The following is an 11,062-nucleotide window of genomic DNA, read 5'->3' on the forward strand; positions in this document are numbered from 1 at the left end:
TTCAGTGTCTGTGTGGTTCTAGCTGCCTGTATGCTCGGGAGAGGAACTTGAAAGGGAATCTGCACAGGAGAAAGGCAAGTGGGAGGAGTAGAGGATTTCATTGATGAGTGGAGCAGAGGTTCAGAAATGGGGGTCTGTAAGCACATAGGGGGGAGGCTGCTAAAGTGCACAGGTGGTTGAAAGATGCTGAGAAAAGAGGGGTATGAATGTGACCTTCATGGCAGCTGAACTGCAAGGGGCATGCTCTGGCCTCTTGGTCGAAGTGGGGCTGGGGACTGCTGCATGCAGTGCAGCTGAGCTTGAGCTCTGTGCTGGGGGGCCTGCACAGATCAGAACTGGGAGTGAGGAGTAGGATGACAGCAGAGACTTGCTTCTGAGTCAAAAGCAACTGCTTTCTTCTGGGAGGGTACCTGGGTTGTGTGATGGTGTCAAAATAATCCTAGTTCAAAGGTTCTTTAAAGCTCCTGGTCTGTTTTGAGCTGAGTGAGGACTCCTGTTTAGCTCTAGACAAGGGACATTTAAAAAACACAAACATAGGTTTGTTTGGTTGTTTTATTTATTTTTTTTTTGTTGTGTAATGGCTGCTTTCTGCATCTTCATTAAATACCTGCTATAATCACAAAATGGCTTCAGTTTCCTAACGTTTTGTTTCTGGTGCTTTCTGCCCAGTTAATCAAGTACCATCAAATCTTGTGTTTTTGCTAATTTCTACCTTAGTTTTCATGCCCTGAATATAGAGATCCTCTGGAATGATAAGCTGTGTGATTAGCAAAATCACTGTACTCCTAATCAGAATGTATGGGTAACTTATCAATTTTTGTTCATATTTCATTGTGAATTTTTCCTGTGGGACTGATGTAAGCATTTTTAGTCTGACCTTCATTAAGTGTGTGCAGGGTGTGCATTCTGTATCTTTGATCCTAACCTAATCTAAGGACAAAAATAACATGGAAAGGAAGAAAACAGGTGATGTGATCCGTGACCACCATCAGTTGTGTGATAGCTGTATCAAACACCTGCACTTGGAAGAGGTTACTGTCATCTTTGCTGGCCTTTCAAGTATTCCTGGCATGGTCTGTACCCTGGACTGGGTGTGGGCTTAGGGAGCTGTCAGATCAGCATCATCTTCTGTGATGGCAGCGGCTTCAATGCCTTGCTCTGCTGGAAAGTTGGTGCTGCTCCAAACCAGTTTCCTCCTGCATCTGCTCCGAACTGTGGCAAGGACAGTGCCAGGGAACTGGTGCTGTGGGGAAGAAATATGGGGATACTCTTGAGTACGGATTTGAAAGGAGCCTGTTGCTTGAAATATGAGCTAGGTTTGGGCTTTTTCACTTCTGTGCATCCTGTTTGCAAAGGGGATTGAGCAGAATAGGGCTGACTGAGCACAAAGACAGCAGGGACACTGCTGCAATGTTTTGCCATGTCAGAGGCAAAGTTGTGTCAAGTAAATGTTAATTATTTTTTAACAGTATCTTAATTAGCTGTTGCGGAAATAAGTTAAATAGTTACATGAGCTCTAATCTTCCTCTGCTTCCATCTGAGGTGAAAATAATGGATTTTTTTTTCCAAATAATTATTAAAAGAAAGATACTCGCTAGTAGCTCAGTTGAATTTTTAACTTTTAATACTGAAAATTCTCCTCTGGCGCCAGCACAGTAAGTATCATGGATTGCTGCAATTAAACCAGTGCATTAAGTTATTCATAATACTCTTTCTGGGCAGTGTTCCCACCTGCTTAATCTGTGCTATACAAGCATTTATTAGAACTGACTGTTGAAAAACGCCAAGCTAAATCGGACACTAAAAAAAAAAAATTGGAAAATCAATATGATGCCCTAAACTGGTTTAATGTGTCTTTCCTCTTCAATAATCGTGCACGTTACTGATTTATTTGCTGTAATGAACCTGCCATTCAACCGAAACAAGATTAGCTGCTTAAACCGCCGCATTAAGCACGGAGCAACTTTAATGCTGCTTTATATTTCATTGTAATGCTCAGCACTTACGGTGGTGTGACTTTCTCTCCTCTGCAACAACGAGTTGGTGTGAGAGTCACAGAAGGCTTCCCAAATGGGGTTAGGTTAAAGCATTTGAAAAGGTAAATGTGGGTTAGAGAGTCGCAATGTGGCACCTCCTTCATCCAAAACTAAGTGGAACCAAACCGGTGAGCAGGATTAATGCACAAATTTATACTCCCTTCAGGATTTTTCTGGGGTTAACCACAAAATAAATGGCTTATGTCAAACTGATCTAGGTTAAGACAGAGAGAACGGCCACTGGCAATCAGAATCTTCCTTTGGACTTCATTCAAAAACCTTTTTTCAAGCATTTCAAAGAATAGCAATTTACTCTGCTGCATCAAAAAAACAGACTGCAAGGGGCAGGCATCTTGGCTTTGCAAGAAGGAGTCCCAAGATAGATGTGGTAAAGACAGAAGGTTTTCAAAGGAGTCTGTAGAAGGAGACAGGGAAGTAAGAGCACAGGTATTCACACCTGTTCAGTATTGTGTAATGTATAATAGAAAGTCTGTTCTTGTGCATAATACTGGGCAGGTCTGAGAAGTTTAAGCTCTCCAGTTTCCAGCTAAAACTGTGTGTTCTCTTCCTGCTATAGTGGCAAACTTCAACTGGGTTTTCAGTGGGTTTTGATTACTGTTTTGTTCTTTCCCTCTGTCATGAAAATGCTGTTTTAGATAAATACCTTCCCTTCTAGTTGATTAAGAAGCAAGTTGTATTTGCTGGGGCATCTGTATATTCTCCACAGTTCTCAAAACTGCAATGAATTTTCTGTTTGCAGTACAATGTTATGTTTCTTTTTCTTTGGAAGATTATGATGAGTTGCCAACATGTTTCAGCAGCTTTTTGGGGTCTTGGAGTCAAATTTAGGATATCAAACCCAGAGAAATGTGGTTCAAGGTATTGCAGATGTGTGCTGAGTTGAGAGCAATTACCTAAACATGTAGACATTATCAAAAAATATAGTGCATTTGCACTTTACTGGAGCAGGTTTTCAAATGCAGGTGTTGGTTCTGAGTCTAGACAGTGCATGTTATTTCTGGTGAATGCTGCTTTTGCTCAGGTGATCAGAACACAGAGTCAGAAGTGTTCTGGTAATAAGAGAGTTGAGGGCTTGAAGGAAGCTGTTTCTGGAGGAGCAAATGCACTCTGGAAGTCTGTTAGGGGAAGCAGCCTTACTTTGCATTGCTCCATTTAAACAAAAGAAAACCAAACAAACCTGAAGATGCTTTCAGAACATCTGCCTGAAGGGTGAGTGCTGGGATGCAAAAAAAGGCCTTGTGAGTGTTGGCAAAGATATTAATTTGCCACTGATGTGACACTTTTCCATGGAAGAACAGAATCTGAAGGTGAATATGATGGAGTGCCCTGGGAGGAACATGCATGCTTCAAGGGGAAAACACTGTCCTCAGCAGCTGGTTTAAAATGGAGGAATAGTAACAGCCATGTTTCTGTGGAATACTTGTGTGTTTTTTCTCAATTATCAGGAGCCCCCTCAGCACTGTTTGCTGTTTCTCTCCAAACTGCACAGATGTACCTGATGCTTGCATTTAGCCCCTGGGTTCTGGTCACTCTGTGTTACAGCAGGCTCAGTTCCTACTGCATATTATGCTTATTTTTTCTGCTACATAGATAAGCAGCTGCCTTTATTGCAGCCACTCACATGAGTAACTTTAGGGCCACTCTTAAGTTCCCACAGTCATATTTTATTCACAGAGGAAGTGATTTGTGAGATCTTCTAATTCACAGCGATAGAAGCACTTGGACTGACCTGTTTGTTGTCCAAGCAAGCATCAGAAGAAGGGATAGTGAGAAGGAAGGAATGAGGGAACAGCAGTGAAACTGAGCAGGAGAAAGGAGGATTGAATAGTCCTGGGAAAGCCTCTGCCTGCCTTGGCTTGTATAATGGGGACTTATACAACGCGTAACCCAACCTGACCCTGACCCCGCCAGTGCTCAGGGACTATATTTTTACTAAGATTAAGCTTTTCTTTTCTTTCTTTTTCCTGGAACAATTTCATTGGCTTTTAGCTTGCCTCTTGGCTGGCATGGTCAAAGCAAGCTTGCCTGTTCTTATCTGTGATATTTACCTGCATTCTCCACGAGTCTGTAGCAGAGGCTGCTTTGGCCCAGCAGCAGCTGTGTGTGTGCCAGCCTTGTTGGGGAGCATGTGGCTGTCTCACAAATGGTTGGGTGGTGAGGAACCACTCCAAAAATCAAGCAGGTGAAGGGGCCTAGTTTCTTTATAGGGCTTCTCTCTCACTTTCCTGAGGAGATTGTGTGTACAAGCTGATCCCCAGTGGCTGGTAAGAGGGGCAGATTTCTGCCTCTTAACACATACAGATGCCCATGCTTCTGTTCAAGTGAAAGCAGCTCTCTGTAGTAAGAGGTCAGAAATAAAACCCCATGTCCTGTGCATTCTGACAAGCATGCAGAGGGACTGCAGCTCTGTGACAGGGACCAGGCTTCCCCCTCAGGTTTAGGGGTTTATCCCAGATGGGATGGCTGCCCTGTAGTGCACACCTGGCTGCAGCAGTCAGCAGTCTTACATGAAGGTAGGCAAGCTCAAAAGCAAAGCAGAAACAGGTATGCTCTGCCTGATCTCTCACCTTCTCAATGTTTTTGCTGCTGCTGTGTCTAGAAGTCTGTAAGCAAAAAGGACACATCACAGGGATTTGGATACATCCCTCAGCACAGGGATGCCAGATGTGACCCATGTGCTCTGCACTTCAACCAACTCTTCTGAATCAACCATGAGATCTTCAAGGCACTTAAACTTGGCAAACCCATGTTTTCTTCCCTGTTCTGGTTTCTATTTCTGATCATTTTGATTCAAGATCTGCATTTTTTTCCCCTGAAGATTGATGCTCACACAGCTGCGATAGCACCATCCTTTATGTGATTGGGGCAGGAACCAAGCTGTGAGTTATCTGCATGGTCTGATATTATGAAACTCTCGTATTTTTACACCGGAAACTCATTCCAAGGGGACAATAAGCATAAGTCAATGTGGACAGAAATAGAAGTAATAGATGAAAGTGTCTAAAATAGATTTTAAATATATATATATATATATATAGATATTTCTTTTTCCTTTTAAGTGCACCTTCCTGATTTCAGAGTGCATTACCTCTTAGTTCCTGTTGCCGTGAGTCAGACAATCTGTGAAATGGAGGTGCACAGACTCTACTGTTCTTGTTTCCTGCATCTGAGAGGGGAGATGAGGTAAAAGAGGAAAAAAGTAGAGATTGAGAGACTAAGAGACCCCATCTTACTCACTGCTAGGAAAAAAATGCATATCTGCTAAAAGGGGATAAAAGGAGCATACATTCCAGTCAGATGTGCCTCTTGTGCAGAATGACTAATTAAATGACATTGGTCTCTTAAAAATAGACCTTGCTTTAATGAGAAAATATTTTAGAGGTCATTTAAAAAGAAATCAAAACCCCAGGAATGATGAAGAAGGTATGATTGACTGCCTGACTGGGCTTTGTTATTTCTTAGAAGTAAATCTCATTTTGGGGACAGCTTTTGAGAAGAACAGTGAAGCCTGGCTCACATACAATAGCCAGGCTCATACAAACAAGTGTGGGCCAGGGCTCACAAAGGGGCTGCAGAGGTCAGAAAACAAGTGCTGAGCGGTGTATAAGTGAGCTCAGCCTCTCATGACCCTCGGGCAAGCCCTGCTGCCCACGTGGAAGCAGGAGCCTTGGTCGGTCCCTGCCCCAGTGGCGAAGGCTCAGCTGCCTGAGCCGGGCAGCAGCCTGGGAGAGGCCAGGCAGGTCCTGGCACAGCACAGGAGCACTGTCGGTATTCTTCCCAAATGGTTTATCCCAGATTGTACCCCCCTCCTTTTACCTGTGTAATCCCTTTCCTTTGCTGAGATCATCCCCAAACGCCCACCCTGGCTCTCTGTCAATCACTCAGCATCCCATCCCCTCCATCCAGGAGTTTCGGTCCAGGTCGTCGAGTGATTAGCCAGAGGCTAGGGGTAAGCCCCCCAAGCCTTGCCCCATACGCTGTGCCCCTATATGTCTATCCCCCAGCATCCATCCCTTAGGGTCACTCATTGGTTGGTAAAATGTTATCTACTTTTGGTTTCCACCTCCCTTTAAATGTGACCTTGGCACATCTCCCAGGGCTCTCGGCAGGAGGCCCCCTGAGGTGCAGGAGCTCCTTTGGGATCCTAATAAAACCTTGGATTAACCCCTGCTAAGAGTCAGCCCTTTATCTTCCACCGATGTCTCTGGTGTCTCTTGTGCAGCAAAGGCGCCCAGCCCAGGTGCCCTCAGCACCCTCGGGGCACAGAGAGTGTCTCCCTGCCAGCCCAGGTGCCCTCAGCACCCTCGGGGCACACACAGAGAGTGTCTCCCTGCTGTCGGCCGTGTCGGGGCTGCCCCCGGTGTCTGCAGACTCGGGAATGGCTGGGGTTCCTGAAAGGCTCCCACAGAGACAGAGTCACCATGCAGTTCTTGTATTGCTGGAACACACACCCCAGGCATCTGTAGTTTCCTGGCACAGGCTTTGGGGTGACAGCTGCCTGTGAGCAGTGCCCATTGAGGAACATAAGAGCTGCTGTGGTGGGTCATCTCTAGCCCAGGAGCCTGTCTGCACTGTGCCTGCCAGCTCTGGCACTGTGGGTAGGACCCTTCATTTTTTGTTCATACTTTCTAAGCCTGCTGGGTTTTGCTAAACCTTTGCTGTTTCTCTTCTGCAGTTCCCCCAGTAACACATTTGCCCCAAATAATTGTTTGTCAAACCATGTGCTCAAACACCTGCAAGATGAGATTTCTAAAAATTAGTTTATATACTGAAAACATGAAACGGATTAATGCAGAGGGGAAATGTTTGATCTCTTTCACCAAATAACCGTATCAAAAGCTCTTTTCAACGCCTTTTGTTGAAACATATAAAAGTCATGAACTCCTTGGCTGCTAGCCAGTACATCAGAGCATTGCCCAGTGTAAACTAATGTTGCTCTGTCAGTCTCCAAGGACATGAACTGACTCCTGCCATGCCTGGATGCAGCCTCCAGGGATTAACAGGGTGTTTGTATGACTGGTAACACTGTATATTCTGTAATGAAATGGGTAAATGTGTATGAAAACCTGTCAGTGAATTTGAGAAGTAGCTCCTGAAGTACAGCAGATATCTCCAAGAGAAAGAGACTGACAGATTGTCTATCTTTGAGGTGATGAATAAAGAAAGAAACCATGTATTTTTTTTTTAAACTTGAGAGTTTTTATTGAAAATGACACATTGGTCCCAATACATCAATTTTGATTTCCTGGTGTTTGCCAGTAAAGGCTACTCCCCAGTAAAGGAGAAGTTCCCTTCTGGTTTTGTTCTAATAACAGCAAAACTTAGTTATGGGAAATTTTCCATCTCTTTACCTGAGCTGATGGTTCAAGGAAAAAGGAATAGGTTTCCTACTTTAATATTTCCCCCTTCAGAGGTTTTCCTGCTAATTTGAAGGGGTACTGAAAATGAAAAAGTTAAAATTTTGAGAGTGCCTTGTAACTGTGGTAAGTTTATTACCACAAAGAGGTCATGGCATGATCACTTGCTAAACACCAAGCAGGCCAAGGAAGGGTGCAGCAAGAAGAAGTTGATGGGAGAGGTTAACATTGATGAGTTTACAGGTCCCAGAACACTCACAGTGACTTACTTGGTCCCATGGCCCTGCCAGGTCAGGGGCTCACTGACCAGGAACCCTTGGGGAGCCCAGGGAGCTGCCATGCCGAGGAAATCACTGCTGAAATGGGCAGGCACATGGAAGAGAGGCAGGGGCTCCTAGAGATGTGTGGTTCACTCAGGATTGGGTGTCTCAGCAGTGTTCCACTCAGGCCAGGACAGCTGACACAGCTCCTGGAATCTGCAGGGTGGGAAGAACTCCTCAGTGGGTCCTGTAAGCAACTCCCTCTGCTTGTGTTTCACATAAATCCTCAGTTTTCCCCTCTAGTGCTTCCTTGCAGTGTTTCAGCCATGTGCATGTTCACAAGTGAACACCCAGGGTGGCTTTGAAGATTCAGCTGTCATCACTCCAGTGGTTGTTTGAGTCCAGAATCATGGCCCTTCCTTTATGCAGGCTATGGAATGAATCCACATCTCAGTAGTGTTATACTTGTCAAATACATACTGGTCCTCCTCAAAATATCACAGGATACTTGAGGGTGGAAGGGACCTCTGGTGTGATCCCCCTGCTCATGCAGGACCACCCAGAAACAGTTGCCCCAAGGTGAGTCTATGCTGAGCTTCTCAGTTTCCTGTTTTTGCAGGGGTACCTCTGAAAGTGAACCCAGCAGCTCTAGTGAGGAGCCAAGAAAGGACTGCTGGGTGTCAGATCCCATGCCCAGCTCCTTGCTGGGGCAAGATGGTGTCCAGTATAATCCTACAAAAACCTCTTCTTGGCCAGTCTTTGTCCTCCAGGAGCTGTGGCTCCTCCTGATGCTGAGGCTGTCTGCACTGTATTTTCTGTGCCACCTGGCTCTATGCACAAGTGTGTCCAGGAAGGAAATTTTGTGGGTTTGGTGTCAAAGCTTCTGCTGTGATCCCTGGAGGTTTGAGCAGTCCACTGTGCAGGAGCTGGGAGCCCTGTATCTGTTTCAGGAAGAGCCAAAAAGCTCCTTAAATGCTTGTTAACCCCAATTCAGGGTGAGCATTGGACATCCCTTCATTCTAGGACCAGCCCTAAGCTCAATCCCTTATTGACCATGCAAGAAGCTGCTGATGCTATTGCTGCTGAGTGACACTCAAGTGGCTGTTGTAAACAAAGGATGGTTAAAATTGTACATGGTATACTCTACATGGTATTTCAAGGAAAAAAAGCTCTCAATGAATAACAGGACAAGCACATTCTGTGTCTGGCTTCCTGGGGGAAGCAAGCTTGTGTCTTAAAGGGTCTGAATCCAGATTATGATCTCTTATATTTGCAATCTCTTGGCAAATCTTAATCAAACTGGACTTGAGGGGGAACATACAAAGAGACAGGAGCTCCTATAAGTTTCATGATAAGGGCTGCTGAGGAGAGGAAATAAATCACCCAGAAATTATCCCTCAAAGAGGTGACAGCCTGACCTCACCATTGGTTAGCTATGGCAAAATTCCACAGGACAGAGCCTGTAGAAGCTGCAGCTGCAGGGAAAGCTACAGCCAGACTTTGCATCTTCCTGGGCACTTCAGTCAATTGATCATGGGGCAAAAATGTGGCTTTGTTAGTTCCAGTCCTTAAGGGCTACCTAAGCCAGCCTGTGGTTCTGCTTTACTCTCCAGTCTTTCTGTGCCACACTGGGAGCCCTGGGGCCCTCCTGGTCTTGGCACAGCTGCCAGACTGGTGAGAGGGCAAAATAACCAGCTCAAGGCAGTGGTGGAACCCCCTCTAATCAGTAGAATCTCAGAAAGTTGTGGTCTGTCAGAAATGTCTGTGCCTACAGTGCTGACTACTGCTGCGTTTCTCAAATACAAGAGGATTTTCTTTCCCCTTGGTACCAAAGAGTTTTATGCTGAGTTGACTGAATAAGACTTTCCAGCAGAATAATTTCCCTGAAAGATTAGGAAAGTCAAACATTTCTTAGGATCTCCATCATGTCTGAAATCTCCTTATCCTACATATGAATTACCTTTTCCCTTTTAAACTGATGCATGCACCAAAGCTGAGTCCAATGCTTTCATTCCTGCCTGCTGCCGTTTAGCTGCTCCCCTATCGAAAACTTTTTATTTACTTTTTTTATTTAAGGTGAGAGCCTGAGAGAGGTCAGCTGGAGCATAAGTGCTCTGCTTTTCCCTTTCATTAGCACAAGTGATGGCTACACATGGATTTCAAATTTGTTTCAGCTCTTACTGGGAGCTCTTTGCAGCCTGAAGCAGGGATTGATTGTCTGTGAAGAGGCGGTAACAAAGGCAGAAGTCAGGCAGGGAAGGTCTGACATGTGAGCTGTCAGGGGTGGTGTCACTGCCAGCTGACCCATCATAAGACTGCCGGGAACAGCCAAAGGGTGCCCTGCTCGGGAGGTTCTAGTGCCCTGCTCCCTGCTAGTTTGTGCTTGGAAACAGATTGACTAACATAATAGAGTGATTTTGTAATCTGTCATAATACCATAAGCTACAGATCCACAGACTTTGACCCCTCGCAGGTATAATGAGCTCCTTTATTCAGCTGCACATGCTCTCTCGATGGGGGAGAGAGAGGGGGGCTTTTTCCTAATTATATATCCAAAGCATATGTTTTGCCCAGAAACAAAGCATTATATTCATTACTGAAATCCTATAAGCTTGGCTCTTTTTATTAGCCAGTTAACTAATTGACAGTTAAGAACATGTATTAATATCATGGTGTAACCATGCAGTCACTTAATCTGACAGCTTTATTAAAATCATAGCATTGCTCCTCTAAGTTGCTACAGTGAAGGGCTGTAGCATTTGCATTAGAAACACTGGTGTTTCAAGATAGAAAGCTCAGCTGTGAAAAAAAAAATCAACATCACAACACACAAAGTCTCAGCCTGGTGTTGGTCTGTTAATCCTTTGTCAGAATTGGAGAAGAGCACTAAAGGTCCTTGTATTTGTCTTTAAAAATCTGCTCAATCAATTTAAAGTAGGTTTTAGGAGCCTAAAAAACAATTTGTTTGTACATCATCCTTTTTTCCTTACTGCATCAGAAAATTGGCAAAATGCAGAGCACTGCACATCTGAAAGAATAATGCAAACTCTGGGTGCAGTTCAGGCAGGGGGTGTGTGTCACACTGGGGACAGGGGGAGCCCAAGTCCAGCTGTGGATGTGGCACTGAACACAGCCCTTCCATTTGCTATGGCAGTTTAAAAAGGTAAATGACCTGTAAATGGAAAAGCTTAGAAAATAAATACTGGTAATGGAGTCAATGTCATCATGGTGTGATGACATTGTACAAATCAATCTTACATCCTCACCTCACAAAGTAATAACTCTCTATAGCAGCCCATGTTTGAAAAGGTTGAGGTGGCAGATTTTTGTCACGAAGCGCTGTGCTTTCATGAGGAACGAGAATAAAAGCTCTACAGAATCACATTAT

Source organism: Molothrus aeneus, chromosome 3 (genome assembly GCF_037042795.1).
Source record: "Molothrus aeneus isolate 106 chromosome 3, BPBGC_Maene_1.0, whole genome shotgun sequence".
Classification (NCBI taxonomy): Eukaryota; Metazoa; Chordata; class Aves; order Passeriformes; family Icteridae; genus Molothrus; species Molothrus aeneus.